Source organism: Rhinatrema bivittatum, chromosome 15 (assembly GCF_901001135.1).
Source record: "Rhinatrema bivittatum chromosome 15, aRhiBiv1.1, whole genome shotgun sequence".
Taxonomy (NCBI): Eukaryota; Metazoa; Chordata; class Amphibia; order Gymnophiona; family Rhinatrematidae; genus Rhinatrema; species Rhinatrema bivittatum.
The window spans coordinates 56,332,355-56,355,830 of record NC_042629.1 but is presented as its reverse complement, the minus strand read 5'-3'; the positions used below and the strand labels follow the sequence as shown (position 1 = coordinate 56,355,830).

The following is a 23,476-nucleotide window of genomic DNA, read 5'->3' as shown; positions in this document are numbered from 1 at the left end:
CCTAGGAAGACTCTACAAGTGTCACAAACTACCTCTCACTCACATGATTTGATTGGTCCCCACTAGCTAAGATGTCCAAATGATGTCACATTTGGATGTACAGACACACTTGAGGCTGTTAGCTTGGATTTGAATTATTGAGTGGGCTATGAGTTTATGTTGTTACATATAAGCTCCACTTTTCTAGATTTGTTCTCTGGATGCTTCACTGGATCAGCATAAGGATTATCTAAAGATGTCATGCCTGAGCTTTCAAGACTCTTCAGATGGATCTGAGAGTCAATGACTAGCCAAAAGCTAACATATATAATAATAATTGTTATGCTGGTCCAGTAAAGGACCTTTCCTTCCCACTTGCCTCTAAATTTGTAACATAACTGTATTTGTCCTGTCAACATTGCCTCCGGGACTTAGGACTCTTAGAGTCTTTAAGATACAGGTCTGGATCTTCTAAGGGAAAGAGTTCTGGAACCTCAAGTCATCATTGTTGTGCTGGATGAACCCATAGTAAGCTGGTCCCACAAGCTCTTAAAGTTTGGACTGTCCCGTCATATCACTATGGGGTAGGGTAGCCAAGGAAGTACTCCCACCTCTATTTTGTTTTGGCTGACCAGGGTCTTCAGTTGTATCTGGCTTGTTGGATACTGCCATTAGCCCCATGGATGCATGCCAGGGTCAATTCTCTATTGTTGTCAGTCTGGACCTGCAGTACTAACGCTCTTTGAATGAGAATTTTCATACTCCCAAGTCCACTAATTCCTGGGTTGGAACGCCATCCAGCTCAACCACAATTATTAAAGTACAGATTTCGTAGCTGGGACCATCCATGAAATTACAAAAGTAGGGGGTCATAGCATTAACATGTTTGGAATTATTAGGAAGAGAATGGTGAATAAAACGGAAAATGTCATAATGTCTCTGTATCACTCCATGGTGAGACCGCACCTTGAATACTGTGTTCAATTCTGGTCGCCACATCTCAAAAAAGATAATAGTTGCAATGGAGAAGGTACAGAGAAGGGCGACCAAAATGATAATGGGGATGGAACAGCTCCCTTATGAGGAAAGACTAAAGAGGTTAGGGCTGTTCAGCTTGGAGAAGAGATGACTGAGGGGGGATATGATAGAGGTGTTTAAAATGATGAGAGGTCTAGAACGGGTAAATGTGAATTGGCACTCCATGAAGTTAGCATGGGGCACATTTAAAACTAATCAGAGAAAGTTCTTTTTCACTCAAAGCACAATGAAACTCTGGAATTTGTTGCCAGAAGATGTGGTTAGTGCAGTTAGTATAGCTGTGTTTAAAAAAGGATTGGATAAGTTCTTGGAGGAGAAGTCCATTACCTGCTATTAATCAAGTTGACTTAGAAAATAGCCAGTGCTATTACTGGCATCAGTAGCATGGGATAGACTTAGTTTTTGGGTACTTGCCAGGTTCTTATGGCCTGGATTGGCCACTGTTGGAAACAGGATGCTGGGCTTGATGGACCCTTGGTCTGACCCAGAATGGCATGTTCTTTACATCCATTGGCTCATCTTCCCTGCAAGGATAGTTTCTGGCAAAATGACCCCTTTCTTTACAGCTGAAATATGGCGGTCCGCGTGAGGTGAAAAATCCTGCTGGATTTGTGCTACTGGTTGTTGGGAGCTCTGGCTCTTAGGATTCTGCCATTCTCTATCCAGGTTGAATAGCTTCTTGGGGAACTGTAGTGATTCAGGCATAGTCCAGGCCTGGTAATAAGCCTCCGCTATTTCTAGCACCTTTTCAAGCATAAGGTTTGGGTTTTGGCATTCTAGAAACTGTTCCGGCAGAACCGTTTTGGCTACCTCCACCCCAGTTTTCCCTTCCGAGTGCAGCCGCTTCCAAGCAACATCTTTAATTCTGTGAAATAGGTTTCTTGGGTTTTCTTCAGCTTGCAGAACTCCCTGCCAAAATTGCTGTCCGTAGGCTTCTGGGATGAGTTCCACTCTCTCTAGAATAGCAGCCTTTACTTCCTGGTAGGTGGCCTTCCTTTCTGGATTAGCGGTTTGGAAGGCATATTGACTATTCCCAGTGAGTAGATTCCCCAGATAGGTAGTCCACCTATCTACTGGCCAGCTTGTCAGCTGAGCTGTACGTTCAAAGTTTTTCAGGAAACAGTCGGGAGTCTTCTCCTGGGGTCTTCTTAAGTAGTACAGGTGACAAGGGAGGTGGCATGCTCACAGCTGTCTGTACAGCCTGTGCTACCCTAGTTAACACTGTGGTTTGCTGCATAACTTGTTCTTGCAATACCTGCTGCAGGTCAATTTGTATTTGTAGGGCAGTCTGTAGTTACTGCTACCCTGTAGCTAGAGTCTGGATCACTTGCTCCATCTTCCCTGCTTTCCCAGCGGCCTCAAATCTATGTATCTCTCTGGAGAAAAGAGAGGGGGGAAAAAAACCAACAAAAGAAAAAAAAACTGCTAGCCTGTCCATCCCTTACTCATTGCTTGAACCCTGACTACACAGGTGGGGCTAGACCTCTTGGCCTGTTGTGCGTTGGCTGGGTGAGTGGAACCATGAGGCCTCAGGAAGAGAGAAAAAAAAGAAGTCTGTAGGGGGTTCTACTGCATCTGTGGGCGTCTGCCTGTGCTTCCCGCTTAGGCAAGAAGATCCCAGTACTGCCACCGTATATGGTAACGTGGGCCAGTCATAGCTTAAGAAACAGCCAAAATGTGCAAATGTATTAACAGTGCAAAACAAAACAGAAAAAAAACTGCTCACCTTGCAGTGCTGGGTGCAAAAAACTCAAATTTAAGTTGTCCTTGCATACCCTGGCTTCCTGCCTGCTTGCGGGGCCTCTCTAACCCTTCTGGGCTGTAGCTCCTTATAATATGGTAAAGGGAGCATCACTTCACCTAGAATCCCTTGCGGGGCTGATCCTTAAGGAGGACATGGAGGGGATAGCTGTGGCCAGTCCCTTAAGGTGGTTTCAAGGAGTTTTCTGTACACTCCCTCACAAGGTACAATGGACGATTTTAATGATAGGCTACACATTTCTAGTAATAGATCTGAAATTTCATTTTTTAGTTCTTTCAGAACTCTGGGGTGTATACCATCTAAGACAAGGTGATTTGCTGTTCTTCAGTTTGTCAGTCTGACCTACTACATCTTCCAGGTTCTCCGTGATTTGGTTCAATTCGTCTGAATCATCACCCTTGAAAACTGTTCTGGAACTGGTATCTCCCCAACACTCATTAGTAAATACTGAAGCAAAGAATTCATTTAGTCTTTCCATGATGGCCTTATCTTTCCTAAGGGCCACTTTAACCCCTCGATCATCTCACGGTCCAACCCAAATCCCTTGCGGGCTTCCTGCTTTGGATACATTTTTAAAGATTTTTATTAGAAATTTTTGCCTGTACGGCCAGCTTCTTTTCAAGTTCTCTCTTAGCCCATCTTATCAATGTTTTACATTTAACTTTCCATTGCTTATGCTTTTTCCTATTTTCTTCAGATGGATCCTTCTTCCAATTTTTGAAGGAAGTTCTTTTGGCTAAAATAGCCTCTTTCACCTCCCCTTTTAACCTAACGGGTAGTCGTCTGGCCATGCTTCCACCTTTTTTAATGTGAGGAATACATATGAACTGTGCTTCTAAAATGGTAATTTTAAACAATATCCATACCTAGGAGGTTTCTAGGAAAGCTCAAGGAATGGTCTAAGATCTAGCAGCTAAGATATACTATTAAAAAAAAATGCAGAGTTATGCATTTAGGATGCAAAAAACCCAAGGGGAGAGGTACAGTATTGGCGATGAAATTCTAAGCATGAAAGAAGAGTGGGATCTGTGGATGATTGTATCTGATAAGGGGACCAAACAGGTGGATAAAGCAACAGTAAATACATTCGAGGTTTCCATGTACAGGAGGAGAACCTCTTTTTCAATGGAAAGGGGTCATGAGAAGAGGATGAAAAGAGAATGACCTTCTGCATCCTGAGGCTGTGAGGTTTTGGGTCAATATTTACTCTGTGAACTGGAATATCACGGTTGTGAGCCCTTGTGCTGTAGTGTGGTTGACACAGCCTAATAAGTAAACTTATTAGGCTCACTCCGAAAGATGGCAGATATGCCCTTGGTGGGACTGAGCAAGAGCTTCACCTATATCCTTTCCCTACAGGTTGAGCAGGTCTTAGATGAGAGAGTGCAGGTACGGACTGAGGTCAGGGCTGGTAGTGAGCTGACAGTAACCGGGTCCAAGCAGAGAGTCAGGGCAGGCAGCAATCAAAAAGTAGCCAAAGTTCATAGCAGAGGTCAATACCAGGTAGCAAGCAAGAGATTGCTCTGGGTCCATAGCAGAGGTCAGAATTGGGCAGGCAACGGACAAGAACACAATGGACAAGGAGGACCAAGACAAGGAGCAGGGCAGAAGGTACAAGACAGGCAAGGCACGGCAAGGAGACGCACAGCGCAGGATAAGCACAGGAACAATAGCACTGCGTGCTAGGCAGGAGACCTGTTGCTGAGGCACTGACTGGTCTGAACACTGGAGCTTAAATCCCCTGGACTGGCTCGTGTCATCAGGAGGCGCTGGTGAAAGTTTCCCACTGTGGGGCCTTCAGTAGGCGCCGCGTGGTGCACGCCTAGGGGGACCAGGGCCAGCATCGTCATGGTGGCGTCCCAGCTGCACCAGAGCAGAGGTGTCTTCGGGCAAGGGCCAGTGGGCATTGTGCAGCCGGTCACAAGGTAATCCCATGGCCGGCCAAATGTTATGTGGAAAACGCCCTACCAGTTTTCAGGCCAAAGTTTCTAAGGTGTTTCTCCATGAGTTCATCATTTTAGGCCTTATTACTACTGTTAATGTCTGCAAATTTGGATCCATCTGAACCTGTAAATGTAGGGCCTGTTTCATCCACTGGATTTATTGCAAAACGTATTTAGTCTGCTGATTTGAAAACATTTTTCTGAATTTATTGCTCAATATCAGTATGGCTTTCGGCACAATACGAGCATGGAAATTGTGCTCCTCTCCTTGCTTTATTCTATACGGAGGGGGCTTAGACGCTGGTCCTGGATATGTCTTGCTGATGAATGTCCAGCATCGTTATTTGACGCTGTAGGCCATGGGATATTTATTGTCCAGGCTGAAAGAAGCTGGGGTAGCCGGTCCTTTCTAGAATTAGTTTAAATCCTATTTAACAAATAGGAAACAAGAAGCGAGCATAGGCGGCATACCATCAGGTTGGTTTCCAATGCATTCGGGAGTCCCTCATGGTTCTGCATTGATGGCTCTTTTTGTTTAATGTTTATTTGTCACCAATGTGCTGGTTTACTTACGCCACGAAGCACTGGTTACAGGATATATGCTGATCATGCACAATCTTATATTCCCCTGGTAAAACTGTGGTCAGAAACTTTCTGGCAGATAGTTTCAGGTATGATCTCTATCAAACAGGGGTTTAATCACAACAAACTTGCTTTAAATATAGCCAGAACCGTGATTGTGGTAATTCAGTGCAGCACCTCGATGGACATCCTCAGTCAATTCAGACTGGGACTGAAACAATCCAGATCTCTTCCCAGGCTCCTAGTTTGGGAGGGTACTTGAGTTGATTCATGTCTGTCCTGTATTTCCCAGATCAGATTGGCTGTGCGAGACAGCTTTTATAAGCTTCGCCAACTAAGAGATCTCAAGTTGTTTTTACTGCCTAGCAACTTTCATCTAGCAGACAGACATTTTTGTCGGCAACACTGGACTATTGTACTTGGGGCTTCCTATGTCTTCAATTAAACCATTGCAGTTGCTGCAAAATGCAGCAGCAAGATTAATTCTGGCCGTAAAAAGAGTGATCATATCTCACCAGTGTTGGCTGACCTACATTGGTTCCCAGTGCAAGCTAGAATCAAATCCAAAATTGCAATCTTAACGCACAAGTTATTTTCAATCAATGCATTACCATGAAGTTAGCAAGTAGCACATTTAAGACTAATAGGAGAAAATTCTTTTTCACTCAATGCACAATTAAGCTCTGGAATTTGTTGCCAGAGGATGTGGTTAGTGCAGTTAGTGTAGCTGGGTTTAAAAAAGGTTTGGATAAGTTCTTCAAGGAGAAGTCTATTAACTGCTATTAATCAAGTTGACTTAGGGAATAGCCACTGCTATTACTGGCATCAGCATGGGATCTTCTTGGTGTTTGAGTTCTTGCCGGGTTCTTATGGCTGGTTGGCCTCTGTTGGAAACAGGATGCTGGGCTTGATGGACCCTTAGTCTGACCCAGCATGGCAATTTCTTATGTTCTTATGGATTAATACAATGTTGATAACCTACAATCTTTCCAGAACTCTACATTCCTCACAGAGGTTTGTGCTAGATGTACCATCTGTAAAATTGGCTAAGCTCTCTGTGACTAGGAAGTGTGCCTTCTCTGTTGCTGCTCCTGCATTAAGAAAGTGCTTGCACCCGAACTTCAAACAATCAAATGTCCGAAAACATTCAAAAAGCCTTTTAAGAACTGTTTTATTTCAGCAAGCTTTTGGCTGATCTTATTCGATATCGCTGTTTTTCGTTTTAGTTAGTTTTTTTTTTTTTTTTACTATTTTTATTTGATAGCATTATGCTTGCTTATTTATTGTAGTATGTGACGAATTGATGGATGGTCAACCATGCTGTATTATTTTTATTACGTATGTTTCCTTGTAAGCCACTGCAGGCTTTGATGTAGGCGGTGGAAAAAAAAATGCAAATAAGTAAAATAGAGTGCTCAGGACTGAAAGGTACCCAAAGTCAATATCATGCAAAAAGTAAGAATTCCTTTAATAACCAAAACTAGAACCGCAGCACAATTACTCATGTAGGCTGTGTCTGGTTACCATTACAACTTCCTGTAACCACCTCACCACCGTGAGTGACTTCCTGGGACATCGGGCTCCGCCATTCTGAAAAAGAGGCCTCACACCCCATCGGAGTCCGCCCTGAAAGGTGCAGGAATTCAGGGGGCCTGGAGCCTTTGCAGTCACTGCCGGTCCGTGACCTCTGCCTCTTTAACGGGGATAACGGGAATGGAAATGCCACTGCCCTTGGATTAGACCTGTAGAGGTTTGAGGTCAGCAGTCTGTTTCCTCTTGCGGGCAATTATCCCCCTTCCTCGCAAGCCCCTTCAAAGTTCAGGAATGTCTAGGCTGCTGGAAGCCCATTTACATAATTATTGTTCAGCAGGCAGAGATTAACCCTTGTATGAAATAACAGCATAAACCGCAGATGGAGAGTGAGAAACTGCAGATGCAGGGCAGGGAGAGGGTGTGAAGCCAGGAAATTTAAATAGCCACTGCTATGAATACCCACATAGGATGGGGACAAGGTAGGGGGGCTGGCCCCAGTGCCCACCTATGTTAACCTTGAGATCTCTATAAAAAAGAAATTCATTAAAAAATGTATTTCTAGCTATGCCCCTGAGACACAAGGCATGGAGGGAGCAGTGAACAGGTGACAGGTAGTATGCACACGTATGCACGTACATGTAATGTGGGGGGAGGGGGCGTCAAATTTCCTAGCATCATTTGCCTTGAAAAATGAAGACATATCCAGGGGGCAGTGAGGCAAAATGCCAATATGTGAAATCTCTAGGGAGGGGCTTTTTTGTTTAAAAGGAAAAGAGGACGGCTACGTAACAGGCTGGAGTAGAGGGATCACTGGGGCCCACCTGCACCTCTACTGGGGCCCTTCACGCCTGTGTTTTTCTGAGAAATGTCTAAGCTTAGGGGAATTTACGTAGCTACTGGAAACAGATGGAGTCTGAGCTGACTGCTAGACACAAGAGGGCTTTGTAAAACATGCCAAAAACCACTTGCAAAAAACCAAACTGGGAAACGTAAAAACTCCTTCAAATTACTCTACTGAAGAAATAAGAATTGGTTTAAAGCTGCAGTACGAATGTCTTCTTTAGATAAATCATTTGGAAATAAAACAAGCAGACTCATTACCATGCACCTCTTATGTTCTAGTTTGTTTCTCCAGACAGATTTCAAAGCAGCCTTGAAAGCTTCCCCTCTTAGCTGTTCCCACCCTTCTGAAAGTAAGTAACTGCTTAGATTTTGTAACTGAGGTGCTGCAGTGCTGCTTGTCATCAGAACACCATGCAGGCACCACACTAACACACAAACATATGAATAAAGCAGGGAGAGCTGAAAATAGAAAGACAGGTCACAATAAGAGAGGCACATTTTTATTTAAAAAAAAAAAAAAAAAAGTAAAACCGTAGAAGTAAAATATTTTACAACAAAAAAGACAGAAGATCTGGGAATAGGAACCAAAGAAGAAACAGGCAAATTGAGCAAGGTGTCAAGTCCTACTGTATTATCTTAACATGTCTATGTCACAGCAAGCTAAGACGCTATTGCCTACATTTGCCACAGGGCACCTAACTGATAATGTCTGCGCCTACTTTTCAGCTTGCACAAATCCAGATGAATTTCAAACACAAGGTACTTGCACACAGGGTCTTTGACGATCAGCGGTTTTATGCAGGCAACAGTAAGTATGGCCATGCAGTGTTTAAACGATGGATGTAAAATACACGTGTTAGCCACATGCCTGCTGTGCAGATACAATTTTTTTAAACATTAGTAACATCCTTCTGCACATCTCTGATCCTTCAAGCTGATGCAGAAAGTTACGCTCAGTGGAACGCACCTTTCTCTGTGGGCTTCGACACACATTTTCTGCAGGCAAAACTTGCTACTGATGCACGGAAATCCCATGCAAATGGGGGCATTAAGCATTTCCCCCTCCCCCACCAATGCAGAGAGACTGCATCTGGCCAGCGTGCCTTTTTTAGCGCTGGAAACTTAACCCCAGCACTATTTAAAAAAAAAAAAAAAAAGTCAAAGTTTTTTAAAACAATGTTTAAATCTCTCTGGGTCAGTGCTGGCAGCCGCCACTGACTTATGCGGGTGCCACTGCTGCCACTTTCCTGGATAAATTCTGATTTATCCGTTCATCTGGCAGTGGGAAGCAGCTGCCACATAAGACAGTCCTTATAGGACTATCTGGCGTGGTTCACTGCTGTTTAGCCGGATAAAGTACTTATTTATGCTTCCCGCTGCCAGATAGACGGATAAATCAGAATTTATCCGGGTAGGTGGGAGCAGTGGTTGCCGCCACTTACCCGGATAGCCTGTCAGGGATGCCTCCACCAGGAAGGGGGTTCCCTGGTTAAAACGTCCTGTGTCGAACGCACGTTTTACAGTTTTTACACGATCTTTTAAAATCCTGATGCATTAGCATGTCATTAGCTTTACTTACCTTGGGAGTTGTTTGTTTTTTTTTTAATCATGGCACGAATGTGCGCTGAAAACCAGAACACATTTTATTAGAGCCAAGGTGATTGCATGGGGCCTGCTTGAATGAATGAATGGCCCTTCACGTCTCCCACCACAGGGATGGGTAACAGCACATAGGAGTGCCGTAAACCAGCAGGTCTGTGACCAGCAGCAGCCTCTCCCCCCCCCCCCCCCCAGCTCATCTCCTTTATTACTGTAATCACTCATCCCCCATTTATTACTGGCAAAAAATGCACCGCCTCCTCCCTGTCCCTGGCCTGCAGATCCGCAGCAGCCACCAGGCCCAGCAACAGCTGTTTCCCGGGGATCTTCAGGAAGCAACTCATTTAGGCCAGAGGCCCTATGGAGCATTTCAAATCGCCGGGGGCCGGATGAACTTTTTTAATGACCTAGTATTGAAGAAATGTTTGGGTTTTGTGTTTGGTTTTTTTTCCTTTTCTCAAGATATTTCTTACCAATACGCAAAGACTACAAATGAATTCGGCACACAGAACGTAATCCTGGTGCACGAATCGGCGTTATCCTGCAGCCGTAGGAAGGAAAGCAGCAGGGTTCTGCAGGTATAAGCAGGGAACACAACCAGCTTGCTAGTTCTAATTAACACAAAAATAAGCCAAAAAAATTGAAATTGAATTTAGCTGCCACAACCCGTGATAGAATCCTTTGAAGTGAGGCTGTCCAACGCCAGAACGAGTTCACAGCTGGCAGAGCAGCATCACCTCCCCCACAACTGGGGCAATCATAATATCAATCCACCATTGGAGGCTTAATTTTTTTAAACCATAAATAAATAAATAAACAATGCCTTTGCTCTGTACTGTAGGAGATGGTGCTAATAAGGGAAGACCTGTGCAACAAGTCAGCTATCACACTCGGCATCCTCCCTATGGTCAAATCCACGTCACAAGTACCCAGCACTGCTCATTCACAGGCCTAGGTAGCGGCTTCCCCAAGTCTGCCTTGCTAATAATAACCGTTTGTGGACTTTTCCTCCAGAAACTTGTCTGAGCCCCTTGTGAAATTGGCCACAATAAACGCCTTGACCACATCTTCTGGCAACAAATTCCAAAGTTTGATTGGGTGTTGAGTGAAAGAATATTTTCTACAGTTTGAGGAGGTTCACAACCGTCCCCTGTTTATCTGCTCCTGACTCAGCCTTTTAGAAACCTCTGTCAGATCCTCTTCTCCAAGCTTAAGAGCACTTGGCACCTATCCTCATAGGTGAGCCATTCCCTACGCTTGATGATACTGGCTGCCCCTTCTCTGTACCCTTCGTGGTTCCATTGTAGAGGTGGGGATGACCAAAACTGCATCCATCACTCAAAGCGTGGTCACATGAATCGATGCAGCAGCATGATGATTTTGCAAGTTTTTAATCTCCATTCCTTTTCCCATCGTTCCTACATTCCATTTTATTTTTTGACAAGCTTTCGCACGTTGGGTCGAGGATTTCAGTGTATTGTCCCAAGATCCTTTTTCTAGCTAGTGACTCCTAATATGAAACCCAGCACTGTGCCCCTTTGTGCAAAACTTTGCACTTGTCCACATTTAAATCTTATCTGCCATTTAGATGCCCAGTTCCCCGGTGTCACAAGGGTCCCTCTGCAATTCCTCAGTCTGCTTGTTTTCTTCATGCCTTACCCGCCAACCAGCTATCTACATTTCCCATAATTGAATCACCAATAATAATGGCGGTTCTGTCCCTTAGTACCAGGGCATTCATCCCTGGAGACACCTCAGAATGAGAGAGAAACTTTTAAATAGTACAGACAATATATAATGATTTAACATGTAAGTTAAGAAAAATCACCCAATCTGATAAGAACATAAGAACATGCCATACTGGGTCAGACCAAGGGTCCATCAAGCCCAGCATCCTGTTTCCAACCGTGGCCAATCCAGGCCATAAGAACCTGGCAAGTACCCAAAAACTAAGTCTATTCCATGAAAAGCTGAAATGATTAGTTTTTGGTCTTTGTCATCTTGTATGTGTTACTATATTATTCTTTGGGTTCCTTTAGTTTCTACCTTGCCTGTTTCCTCCAATTTCTTTTCCTGGGTCTTCTTTCATGTCTCTTCTCTCCAGTTCTCCCTCCCCTTCATCTACCTGTGACACCTATGTACTTTCTCTTTCCTTTTATTTTCTTTTTCTCTTTTCTTCCTCTCATCCTGTCCATCTCTCCCTGTCTTTCGCCTCTCGCTCCATCTGATTCCTTGATCTCTACCTTTCATTTCCTTCTCACCATATCTTCCACCTTCTCTTCTTACCAGTGTCTCCCGTTATCTCCTCCCTATCCCTTCAGTCTCTCCCAATCTCTTCCCTTCTCCTTTCTAGCTTTCCATTTCTATCTCCCCCCCCCCCCCAATGCTAGATAATAGGAGGAAAATGGTACGGTCCCTAGATTTTCATTTGCTGCTGACCCACACTTGCATTTCAGTAATATTCTGCCCCAAAGGCTTTGTACCCTAGGTTGATGCCCCTCTCACCCACATTTAATTATGGTACTGCCTTATCCTACTCTGATGGCTCCAGTCTACACCTCCCTTCTTAGTCTGCTGGCAGTGCTTCTTTCCTTACTGTCACGCCTCTTGCCTTTTTTTCTGGTTCTACCGTGCCTGCCTCACACCCTGGGACCTTTCCTTTCTGATGCGCGAGGCTAGCAAAAAGCACTGAGGACGGGGTCAATTGCCAGCTGCGGTCCATAGGTCATAATTTGTGGATCTTTGCTCTAGGGTAGGGTATACATTTAGGTTAAGTCTCATCTGATGAGTCTTTTGATGCAGGCCCTATATATATACCATCATGGCAGAGATCAGTAGGTTATCAGACATTACTAAAGATAGAGAGCGTCATTTTCAAAGCCATTTCCACAGGTTTAAAAAAAAACAAACATTTGCTTCCGCAAAAACGGGCTTTATGAAAATTGCCCATTCTACATGCCGGTGAAAGCGCGCCTGCACTTTCATCTGCGGCAGGAGGCGGCGTTCGTGGGTGCGAGGTTTGGAATTCCTCAGAATAGTTACCCACCCAAAATAACAGCTGTCGGTGTGAGCAGTGCTTTTCCTCAGGCAACCTTCCGAGTAAAATGTGCACACGTACTTTCATTGTGAAAATTAGTGCACGGTCTTTGGGTAAGAAGCATCTGTGGGCTGTACAGATAGGTGGGCATTATGGAAGCTACCCCCATAGGGACTCCCCCCCTCCTCCCCACCTTCAGAAAAGCAAACCCATGCCCTCCCTCAAGCAGATATGTAGAGATCTATCAGAATCCCACATCCATCTACTCCTGAAGACCTTAAATCATGTGGACAGCAGAAAGTTGAATGTGACCATGAGTCACTCATGCACAGCCAGGGATTTACAGCAGAGACTACCTAGGGAACTACCTGTGTCATCTCCCTGTGACTCTCTCTGGCTGATTTCCTTTATTCTTGCTTCAGCCATGATTGCACACTGGGGTTGGCTGTGCCTGTAAAAAGCAATGAGAGGCGGACGTATATGGACCAAGTTCCTTCCTTGCTTTTTGTGGCCCAAGGAATGTGCCCCCATGACTCAAAATTACAAAGCAATGATTTTTTAACGCTCAACATCTCATCTGTTACACGAGCAAAGCTAGCAGTCTCCATTCATGGGATTCCCCCAAAAGTCTTATGATCCAACAAACATTCATTTTGTCAAAATGCAATTTTGACCACTCATACTTTAGCCTTGAAATTAAAATCAAAGGCATTATTTGTTTGCATACTGTCATTCTGTGAGCAATTGCGGCAGTTTAGAGCAGAGGCTTATAAATATGCCAATATAATAAAAACAGTTTGTGAACATTGATCAAATCTGAAAAGTAATTATTAATCTGCACCTCCAAAGCCCCCCTCTCACAAATGTTAAAAATCCATCCGTGATAATTCCCGTAGCTTGCGTGGCGGCTTTGGTTTTCAGCTGTCACTTCTGGGGAGGCAGCAAGGAGAGCCCTGTGGGGGATCCTGCATGGCTTCTGTTCCCGAGGAGAGGAGCTGCGTGGAGGATAAGGGCCTCAGAGACTCCGGCTCAGCGCCTCAAAGGAATTTAGCTCTTGCCATCCCCATCCCCTACAAACTCCCCCCACCCCCATCCCCTACCTATTTCCTAAACCGTGCTATGCAGCCATCGGTTATGTAGAAAATCAAATCTAATGTCTCTGGTGCAGAAACATCTGGAAATGATCAACACACACACACACACACACACACACATTCTGTCTCCACCTTCCCATCCCCCCTGAGGCCAGAGAAAAGGCAAGGAAAGAGCCCTCAGCCCTACTGTAAAGAACCTGGTTCCAAATGTTTCAAGAAAGAAAAAAGTTTTGCATTCCTGCAACTGGTCACGTTTTAACGCCGTTATTAATAGTTTTCTGTTTAGTTCCTTTTTCACTTTACATTGGCCTCAGACATGTTAGTGCCATCATTACTTGGAATGAATGAATAAAATGGAATACTGCTAAGAAAAGAATTTTACCCAACAGTAAACGTCTCTGTATATATCTCTCTAAGAAAAAGAGACCTTTTTTTTATTCTAAGAGATTCTGAATTATGAGTTTCATGCCGCATCAGGACAGACTGCTTTCATGCTGAATAGATGCATCAGAAGCAGGTATTTGCTCTTAAAAAGGTGTTATAAAGAAAACAAATTTTCACACACACACAAAGTGATGTAATCATTAAATCTCATTTGCAGCTCATTATTTTACTCCTAGCAACTATAAAAAAAAAAAAAAAAAATCCATCGAATTAATGGACTTCCAGAAATAGTTTTCACTAAAATCAGGATCAACTTAACTATAAAAAGAAAAGAACACTCTCAATTTTAAAACAAAGAATTGTTTTCATGCAAATAGAAACTTCCCTGCATTTAATGTTGCATAAAAGTTTCTTTGGTCACAGCAACATAAAAAGCCTTCTCTGCTTACCAGATACAGCTCTGCCTGCTCCCTGATCCTTCTGGTGGTCTCTGTTTCATCCTTCTCTGCTTTTTTCAGAACTCCAGAATGGGACCTGCAGTTCCTTCCCTCCAGCCACTGCCAACCCTTCTGGGTCCTAATGCACCACCAGCACAAGGTACATGTGGCAAGCAAATTAATGGCATCACTGCTAAAGAAGAGGATAGTGTACTTTCTGGAATCCAGTGGATTGCAAGAACCAAGGCAGCAGGGTTTTACCAGAGCTAGATCTTGGCAGATGAAGCTGATGATCAATTTTTTTGTTTTTTTAACTGGGTGTACAGAGAGTTGGATCAAGGGAGAGCACTAGATATAGTGAACTTGGATTTCAGTAAGGCCTTTGACATGGTTCTGTATACGTGAGTGCCCTTGGTATGGACCTTAGAGTGACTGACTGGGTTAGAAACTGAGTGGGAGGTGCAAAGAGTATTGATAAATGGGGTTTACTCCAAGGAGGGGGGGATGTTACTAGTGGGCCTCAAGGATTGGTCCTTTTCAAAATTTTCGTGAGCAATATTGCAGAAGGATTGATGAGAGAGGTTTGTCTTTGTACCAATGATACCAACATCTGCAACAGGGTAGACGGCCAGAAAGGTGTAGAAAATGCGAGGAAGGAATCTGGTAAGCTCAAGGAATGGCCTAGGTTCCGGCAGTTAATGCTAATGACAGGGAGAGGTATAGTACTGGGGGTGAAATTCTTCTAAGCAAAACAGAATTTATTAATTTATGTATGAAAACATTCTTGTTGACCACTTAAATCAAATCAATCCTAATAGGCAGTGAACATCACAACATTTACATTTAAAATTCAGAAATGCAGATCAGAGATCAAACACAAATGATAAATATAACAAAAACAAAATCAGTTAAACAACATGAAAAAATTAATTAGCTATTAGAAAAAGCTTCCTGAAATATAAAGGCGCTTCATTTCTTATGGAAAGCCTTGATATCTGAGATAAGCTGTAGCTGCCTAGGTAAGGATCCATAGGATAGGACCAATTAACGAAAACACGCATGCACCATGTTTCAGCCAGCAGAGCACATTTAGACACAACCAGTAGTGTAGATCATTCATGGAACGCAAAAGTCTGGGGTTGGTGAGGGCCGATATACTGAAATGAAATGAGAAGTATGAAGGCCTTTCCCCTTTAAAATTTAACACTCGTTTTCAAAACAGTTAAATTGAATCCATTGTGCCACTGCTAACCAATGTAGTTGTGAGAGTACTGGCAAACCATAAACAAGGCATTTCTGTAATCAACAGAGGTTAAGATAAAAGCCCGAATGATAGTTCTAAAATCATCCTTAGGCAGGGTAGGCGGTGGCCAAGGGCACTGGAAGTAGGCGGAGTGACAGAGCAGCCAATAAGTGTGGCAGTTTTGAAAGGATGGACGAGATGGGAAGTGGTTTGGGTGAGACACGGAGCTGGAGGACGTTTTCCGGGTAGGTGTTTCATTTAGGAGCTGGGGTCTTTATCGTGTGCGATAGAGGAGAGAGAGAGCACATGATGAAACAGTCGCCTAGTGCGGCTGGACACCCATCCAGCACTGTTGTTAGGCAAAAAATAACATATATGCCTTAATAATCTTAATTTATAAAAACCTGATTGTAAAAGCAATTGTATACAGGCCGAGCAGGTCATAGCAGAATCAAACTGAAATCCCAAGTTACGAACAGATGCAACAAATGGAATAAAACTGCCATCAATTGCTAATCCAAAATAAGTATGTGGTGGAGAATTATGTGAGATCCACATAACCTCTTCTTTCTTTTTTATACTACTCGATTGATCAGCATCCATTTAATTTGATTTAAACACTGATCAACTTGCAACACGTACACTTAATATCAGATTAGACAGGAAAGAATAGCTGAATATCGTCTACAGAGATTTTATAAAAAAGGATCAGACTGAGCCAAAATAACAGCAAGAGAACAGATAAATAGTGAATAATGTCACAGAGAAAACTGATCCCCGAGAGACACTAACGTTTAATTCATGCCAGTCAGATTTTTGTTGATCTAATTAAATCTAGAATTTTCTTCCTGTCAAAATCAAGAAATAAAAAAAACTTGCCCATTAATTCCCAATTCACTTAGCCTCTGAAGTAGGGTCTAAAAAGTAACACAAAAGCTGTGCTTTCAATTGATATTCTTTAATGCGGGTAATCTGGGGAGAGAGACCTAGTCTAGCTCACTATTCTTTAGCTCAGCCTGGAGGATATAACATATATGATTTGATGCTCATTTAGAGTGCATAAAACATGATTTGAGTACACAAAAGTGTTTCAGAAAACATATGCACATAAATCATATTTTTGTGCAAAAAGCATGCTTTGTGCAGAAATCCCAAATAAAGGTCCCGGCTGCAAAACTCTTACTCCTATCCACAGATTGATACTAGCACTGGAACCTTTAATCCATCTCTGACCAGGAGAAAAATTTCCAGCGCTATGAAAACATGAATTAAGCCAGTGCACCTCTCTGCACTGGGGAGTAATAGCTATTGTCTTCATTAGCATATAATTTCCATGTGAGTGCACTAAGCAGGACTTAGTTTCACATGCACATTTTTTGCATGTAAAACTCCTTGCTGTATGTGCACAACTATAAACAGTGGAATGAGTGAAGGTATATTACATCATAGAACACACAAACAGGTTTGTAAAGGAAAATATTTGGTTTACTAAATATAGTATAATTCAGCAAAAATAAACAGTATCACAGTAAATATTGCATAAATCAAAGGCAATTAGTACTGCAGTAATAAAGATTTATACAGAAATATCTCCCTCGTAGTCTCTCTGTTGTGAATCACCGTATCTGGGAATATTGAGAGACAAACAGGCCCATAGAAAACCATGGGATGGCTAAAGGCGTTCTTTAAAAGCAATATTTAAAAAATACTGAGACCATTTTGCATAAAAAATAGGAGGCTATAAAATCTCTGTAATTTAAAACAATACACAGAAAACGTGTCATCAGTTATCTCAATTGTATGATTGTATAAAAATATAAAAAACAGGCACCAATTAATATATAAATATATTAAATTACACATACCACACATTTCTTATACTTTAAAAATAGGATAATAAAAAGCAGCAATATTCAAAAAATACTAAAAACATTTTGCATAAAAATGGGAGGCTACAAAATCTCTATAATTTTAAACGATACACAGAAAACAATGTCATCAATTGTCTAGCTAAAATCATAAAAAAACAGAAAAATCTATTTATTATTAAGACTATTAGGTGACATTGTATTAAAATCAAAGATAAATTTTTGTTCTAATCTTAAGTTTATTATTAAAGTTCCCACCTCTCCAATTTTTATTCAGTTTCTTAATAGCACAAAACCTATAATCATCAAAATTGTGCCCTTCCTCACTACTGTGCGCTACTAGTGGTTTACCATCAAACTTCCTATTAACTGCACTCTTATGTTCAATTAAACTTCAAAGGGGCGTGGGATAAATACTGTGGATCCATAAAGTCTAGAGGATGTGAATGAAGATAAGAGGCATGGGGGTAGCTTGCGGGAATGACAGCTACTACCTGGTGATTAATAGCCTTATTCAATAAACATACTCACTGTCAGTGCGACTCCAGCATTGCTCTATGCTTCAACGGCAAGAGGAAATGTGGTAAAAAGGATTTGCATTCACAGAAAAACCAGGGAGTAGCTTGCTTGTTGCGGCGGTTACTACCCCAAACCAAATAAGTCTGATACTTCACTTTCAATGCATATCCAGCATAGCTTTCTGCTTCAACGGCAGGGGGGAAAGAGGAAAAAGGATTTATATTCAGGCAACAACCAACAAGGACTGAATTACATAGTCTGAGTAAACAAATAATTATGGGTGTAGTTTGCTTGTTACGGTGGTTACTACATAAGAAAATGCCATACTGGGTCAGACCAAGGGTCCATCAAGCCCAGCATCCTGTTTCCAACAGTGGCCAATCCAGGCCATAAGAACCTGGCAAGTACCCAAAAACTAAGTCTATTCCATGTAACCATTGCTAATGGCAGTGGCTATTCTCTAAGTGAACTTAATAGCAGGTAATGGACTTCTCCTCCAAGAACTTATCCAATCCTTTTTTAAACACAGCTATACTAACTGCACGAACCACATTCTCTGGCAACAAATTCCAGAGTTTAATTGTGCGTTGAGTAAAAAAGAACTTTCTCCGATTAGTTTTAAATGTGCCCCATGCTAACTTCATGGAGTGTCCCCTAGTCTTTCTACTATCCGAAAGAGTAAATAACCGATTCACATCTACCCGTTCTAGACCTCTCATGATTTTAAACACCTCTATCATATCCCCCCTTAGTTGTCTCTTCTCCAAGCTGAAAAGTCCTAACCTCTTTAGTCTTTCCTCATAGGGGAGTTGTTCCATTCCCCTTATCATTTTGGTAGCCCTTCTCTGTACCTTCTCCATCGCAATTATATCTTTTTGAGATGCGGCGACCAGAATTGTACACAGTATTCAAGGTGCGGTCTCACCATGGAGCGATACAGAGGCATTATGACATTTTCTGTTTTATTCATCATTCCTTTTCTAATAATTCCCAACATTCTGTTTGCTTTTTGACTGCCGCAGCACACTGAACCGACGATTTCAATGTGTTATCCACTATGACACCTAGATCTCTTTCTTGGGTTGTAGCACCTAATATGGAACCCAACATCGTGTAATTATAGCATGGGTTATTTTTCCCTATATGCATCACCTTGCACTTATCCACATTAAATTTCATCTGCCATTTGGATGCCCAATTTTCCAGTCTCACAAGGTCTTCCTGCAATTTATCACAATCTGCTTGTGATTTAACTACTCTGAACAATTTTGTGTCATCTGCAAATTTGATTATCTCACTCGTCGTATTCCTTTCCAGATTTTTTATATATATATATATTGAAAAGCACAGGTCCAAGTACAGATCCCTGAGGCACTCCACTGCCCACTCCCTTCCACTGAGAAAATTGCCCATTTAATCCTACTCTCTGTTTCCTGTCTTTTAGCCAGTTTGCAATCCACGAAAGGACATCGCCACCTATCCCATGACTTTTTACTTTTCCTAGAAGCCTCTCATGAGGAACTTTGTCAAACGCCTTCTGAAAATCCAAGTATACTACATCTACCGGTTCCCCTTTATCCACATGTTTATTAACTCCTTCAAAAAAGTGAAGCAGATTTGTGAGGCAAGACTTGCCCTGGGTAAAGCCATGCTGATACTTCACTTGGAATACATATCCAGCGCAACTCACTGCTTCAACAGCAGGGGGAATAAAGAAAAGAGGAATTATATTCAGACAAGAACCAACAAGGACTGAATGGCACAGGCTGGGTAAACAAATAAGCATGGGAGTAGCTTGCTTATTGTAGCAGTTCCTACCCCTAACCAATTAAGCTAGATACATCACTTAGATGCAGCTCCAGCACTGCTCGCTACATCAATGGCGGGGGTGGAAGGTAACTAGAACCAAAAAGTTACTAATAAGGGCCAAGAGTAACAGATAAGCATAAGAAAAAAAAAAGTGTGAAAGCTTGCTGGGCAGACTGGATGGGCCGTTTGGTCTTCTTCTGCCGTCAATTCTATGTTTCCCTCTGGTGAATCTGAGGAACACTGTTAATTACAATTAACTTATACTGTCATTTCTGGCTCTAGTCCAGGTTTTGCAAGTCCAGTTCTTATTTAGAATTCACAAGTTCAGCAGATTTATGTCTTAAGCTGCGGTTTTGCTATGAGACATCCTGCATAACTCCCAGGCAGTTGGACACTGGCCTTATCAAGCAGTCAGCTTTCCTGTTCCTATTTCATTTTACTTATTAAGCAGACTAAGGAAAACAAAATAGCAGGTGGAACTATCATGTTTTAGAAGTCTTATGCTAAGCTCTTGTAGAGTTCATATTGATTCACATTTAAATTATTTATTTATTGGTGATTACTTTGTTCCACTATTATTCCCACCTGCTGCATCACAAATTTTCTCTGGTCCACTTTAACTAACTCCCTTTAGCTTTCCACCACAACTGCAGATAAAACTGTATTCTCTGCTGAGCTGAATGAAAACTAAGTTGTCTTTTATAGAAAAATAGTTAGAGGATCTCCTTGGGTCTCTTCCATCTCACTCCCTGCTTCCAGGTAGGATCCACTGTACCTATCTCATACTAGTCCAATGTTTACTTAAACTTCTTGTATAAGCCTCCAATGTTAAATCTAGCACCATCTCCCCACCTCCCTAGATAACTTTCTCATGCTTTTCATTTAAAACATTCTCCTTCAAGGGCTGGGTTGCTGGCAGTGCATTACCATGCAGGGGATCTAGGATTTTTTTTCCCGGGTGAGGTTTCCCTGCATTACAAAATTACACACATACTGACATCTATGTGTATACATATATGTGTATTCTTTTGCAGCAGAGATATGCAGTGTTTTTTATAAACTATGATTCCTGCCACTTGGTTAAAAAAAAGAAATTATAGCAGTATTTTATAAAGTTTTTATTCAGCTCCAAATCATCAGTGATTAGATAAAACAATTGAAACAAAGAACAGCATCCACCAGTGCCGCAAAGCAAACAAACTGTCCCCCCCCCGTCAGTTGGGTTTTCAGGATATCCACAATGAATATGCATATGAGAGAATTTGCATGCACTGCCTCCATAACATGCACATTTTCTCTCTTGCGTATTCATTGGTGGATATCCTGAAAACTCGACTGGCTGGGGGGGTCTCCAGGACAGGGTTGGGAACCACTGCTCTAGTCCAATCCATTTTATTCCAGCAACAGAGAGAAGTACTATACAAAATCAGACATTAGATGATTCTTATTGTGTTTGTCCAAGACTCAAAACAGTGCCCACATAATTGAAAAGTTGAATTCATCTCCCTACTGTACATAATGCAGTCAAATACTCCATACAGTAAACATTCCTCCTTTTTCCAACAAAATGCAATTTCCCATGTAGCTGCAGTCAGCAGTTGAATTAACAACTTATTTAATTGGTCCATCAAATATTGGTAAATAGAAGACAGCTAGAATTATTTCTAATTTGGAACCAAAAATATCTATCACCACCCACAACTATTTGAGCCCTTGTCCAATAAAATGGAATCCCCTGGGGAATGCCCCCATGTATGGCTCATAGTGCCAAACCCCCCCCATCAATACATGCATTTCCGCCACCACAAATCACTAACTTGGGGGGTAGGTTTTAAACAATCTGAGGGACTGAACGGCAAAATAGTGGGTGGAATGACTTTGCCAAAAACTCTCCCTGAATCCGTCAGACTCTTTTTCTAAAATATTAAGAGTCCATGCCTTTTCCCATGACAATCCATGTTTTACTTTCCCCTCCCTCAGGGGTAGCAAGGAGTTTATACATCTTTGAAATAAGCCCCATAGAAGGTTGCTTTTTATTTATTTATTTTTTTCAAAGCTACTCATCCCATTAAGCAAATTAAGCTTGTTTTTGCTTTGGTTTAAAAAAAAACAACCAAACAAAACAAAGTCAAATCTGCAGCTAGCCATTCCCATAAGAGGGCAGCAGCTGGTATTTTGCACACAAATTGCTGAAAGGGAAATATCCTTCTCCCCTTGAAAGAGCAAGCCTAGTCTACACAGTCCCAACCTCTGAAACAGATGGGAGTCAGAGGAGAACAAATTGTACCAACTCCTAATTTTACTCTGTAAGCATCCCATATCTTCATAAACATACTCGTAAAAGGATTTAGCAGACACCCAAGTTCCCTAGCCGTGCAGCGGATCCCCATCCACGAATTCTTGTTCGAATCTTAGACACTGCTCACATGTAGAGGTCCCATGCTGCTCTACCAAACTTTCCAATTGAGTAGCCACAAAATAGTTTTTAAAAGCCACCTTCATCTTTAGGCTGGTAAAGTATGATGTTTGCTACCCTAGGTGGCCTCTCTTCACCAAATATAGTGAAATATCTTCCTTTGTACTTGTTTAAGCATCACATCAAGCATTATTGCTGGTAATGTTTGGAAAGGATAAAAACAAGGCAAGCCATTCATTCATGAAAGATTTAATTTAGCCCAGTTCCCTAAGTCACTGGACAAAGAATTTACTAGGGGGGTGCATAATTAGCCTGCAATAACTTATGTGTATCTGGCATTACTTTCACACCCAAATACTGTAGACTTTCCTTGGTCCCCTTAGTAAGTGGAAATTCCACAGCCCCTTTCTCACACACAAGACTCATTCATACCCCCTCTCTCTCGCACACATACACAGACAAGCTCTTGTTTATATACATATCCTCTCTCTTCCTCACTCAGAGGCTTCTGGCTCTCATATACATACAGGCGCTCTGGCTATCATATGTATACACACAAGCACATGCTCTCTGGCTCTCATCTACCCATCCACAGTAGTCTTGCTTAGCCCCTAGCAGTCTTGTTCCCTAGCCCTTGCTCCATTCCTAGAACCCCACTGGGTCCACCGATTCCTGATCAGTTCCTCTCATAGGATGTTTATATCCAATTCCTCCAAAGCGTAGGATATCGGGGGACTCTGCTCCTCCTTGTGGAACAGTCACACCATCTTTTGATCATCCCCCTTCATGGCCGGGGCCTTCCTCCGCATTTCTTCTGGATCCTGATCCACCATAGCCAGATCTGCCTCCTGCGGGTCCTGCGCTCGCGGATCCTCACCTGAACCCTCCGAGGAGCTACCCACGGCGTTCGTCGGTGCAGGTGCCCCTACAACTCTCCGAATCCTCGTAGCCACCGCAGCCCAAGAAGGCCTAACCCTCCTGGCCGGCTGCAGATGCACCAACTACCCCTGCTCAGCACTGTGCCGCCCCACAGCCTTTCTGGCCATCAGCAGGACAAAATCAGAAGAAAAATTAGATGAGTCATCCAACTCCTCCAGGAGGTCCTCCTCACTTCCTGACTGATCCCCCTTAGACTCCTGACCTCCCCCAGAGGAACTAACAGCTGGGGATAGAGGAGGGAAATCCCCCTCCCCCTCTGCGGCCTGCGCTTGTCGGGAAGGGGTTGTCCACAGTCTGCAATGCCAGTGAGGCCTCCCAGGCTCGCACCGCCTGCCCGATGTGTTATGCCCGTCGGTCGCAGACTGCTGCAACCGCTGTTCACCTCTTGCCTCACGGCTCTGACGCCACTAGGAAGACTCGCGGCATCCGCCAGCTATTGCCGGCCTCCCTG

At 42.7% G+C, this 23,476-nt stretch overlaps 1 protein-coding gene across 1 annotated transcript in view; it reads right to left on the bottom strand.

Moving 5' to 3' along the window:
• Positions 1-14,271, bottom strand: part of LOC115077032 (microfibrillar-associated protein 2-like) — a 32,137-nt gene extending 17,866 nt beyond the window's left edge. Inside the window, exon 1 of the mRNA XM_029579181.1 lies at positions 14,244-14,271. The gene's annotated coding sequence lies outside the window, so the exon portion shown is untranslated. The remainder of the gene's footprint in view (positions 1-14,243) is intronic.
• Between the last annotated feature and the right edge of the window lie 9,205 nt (positions 14,272-23,476).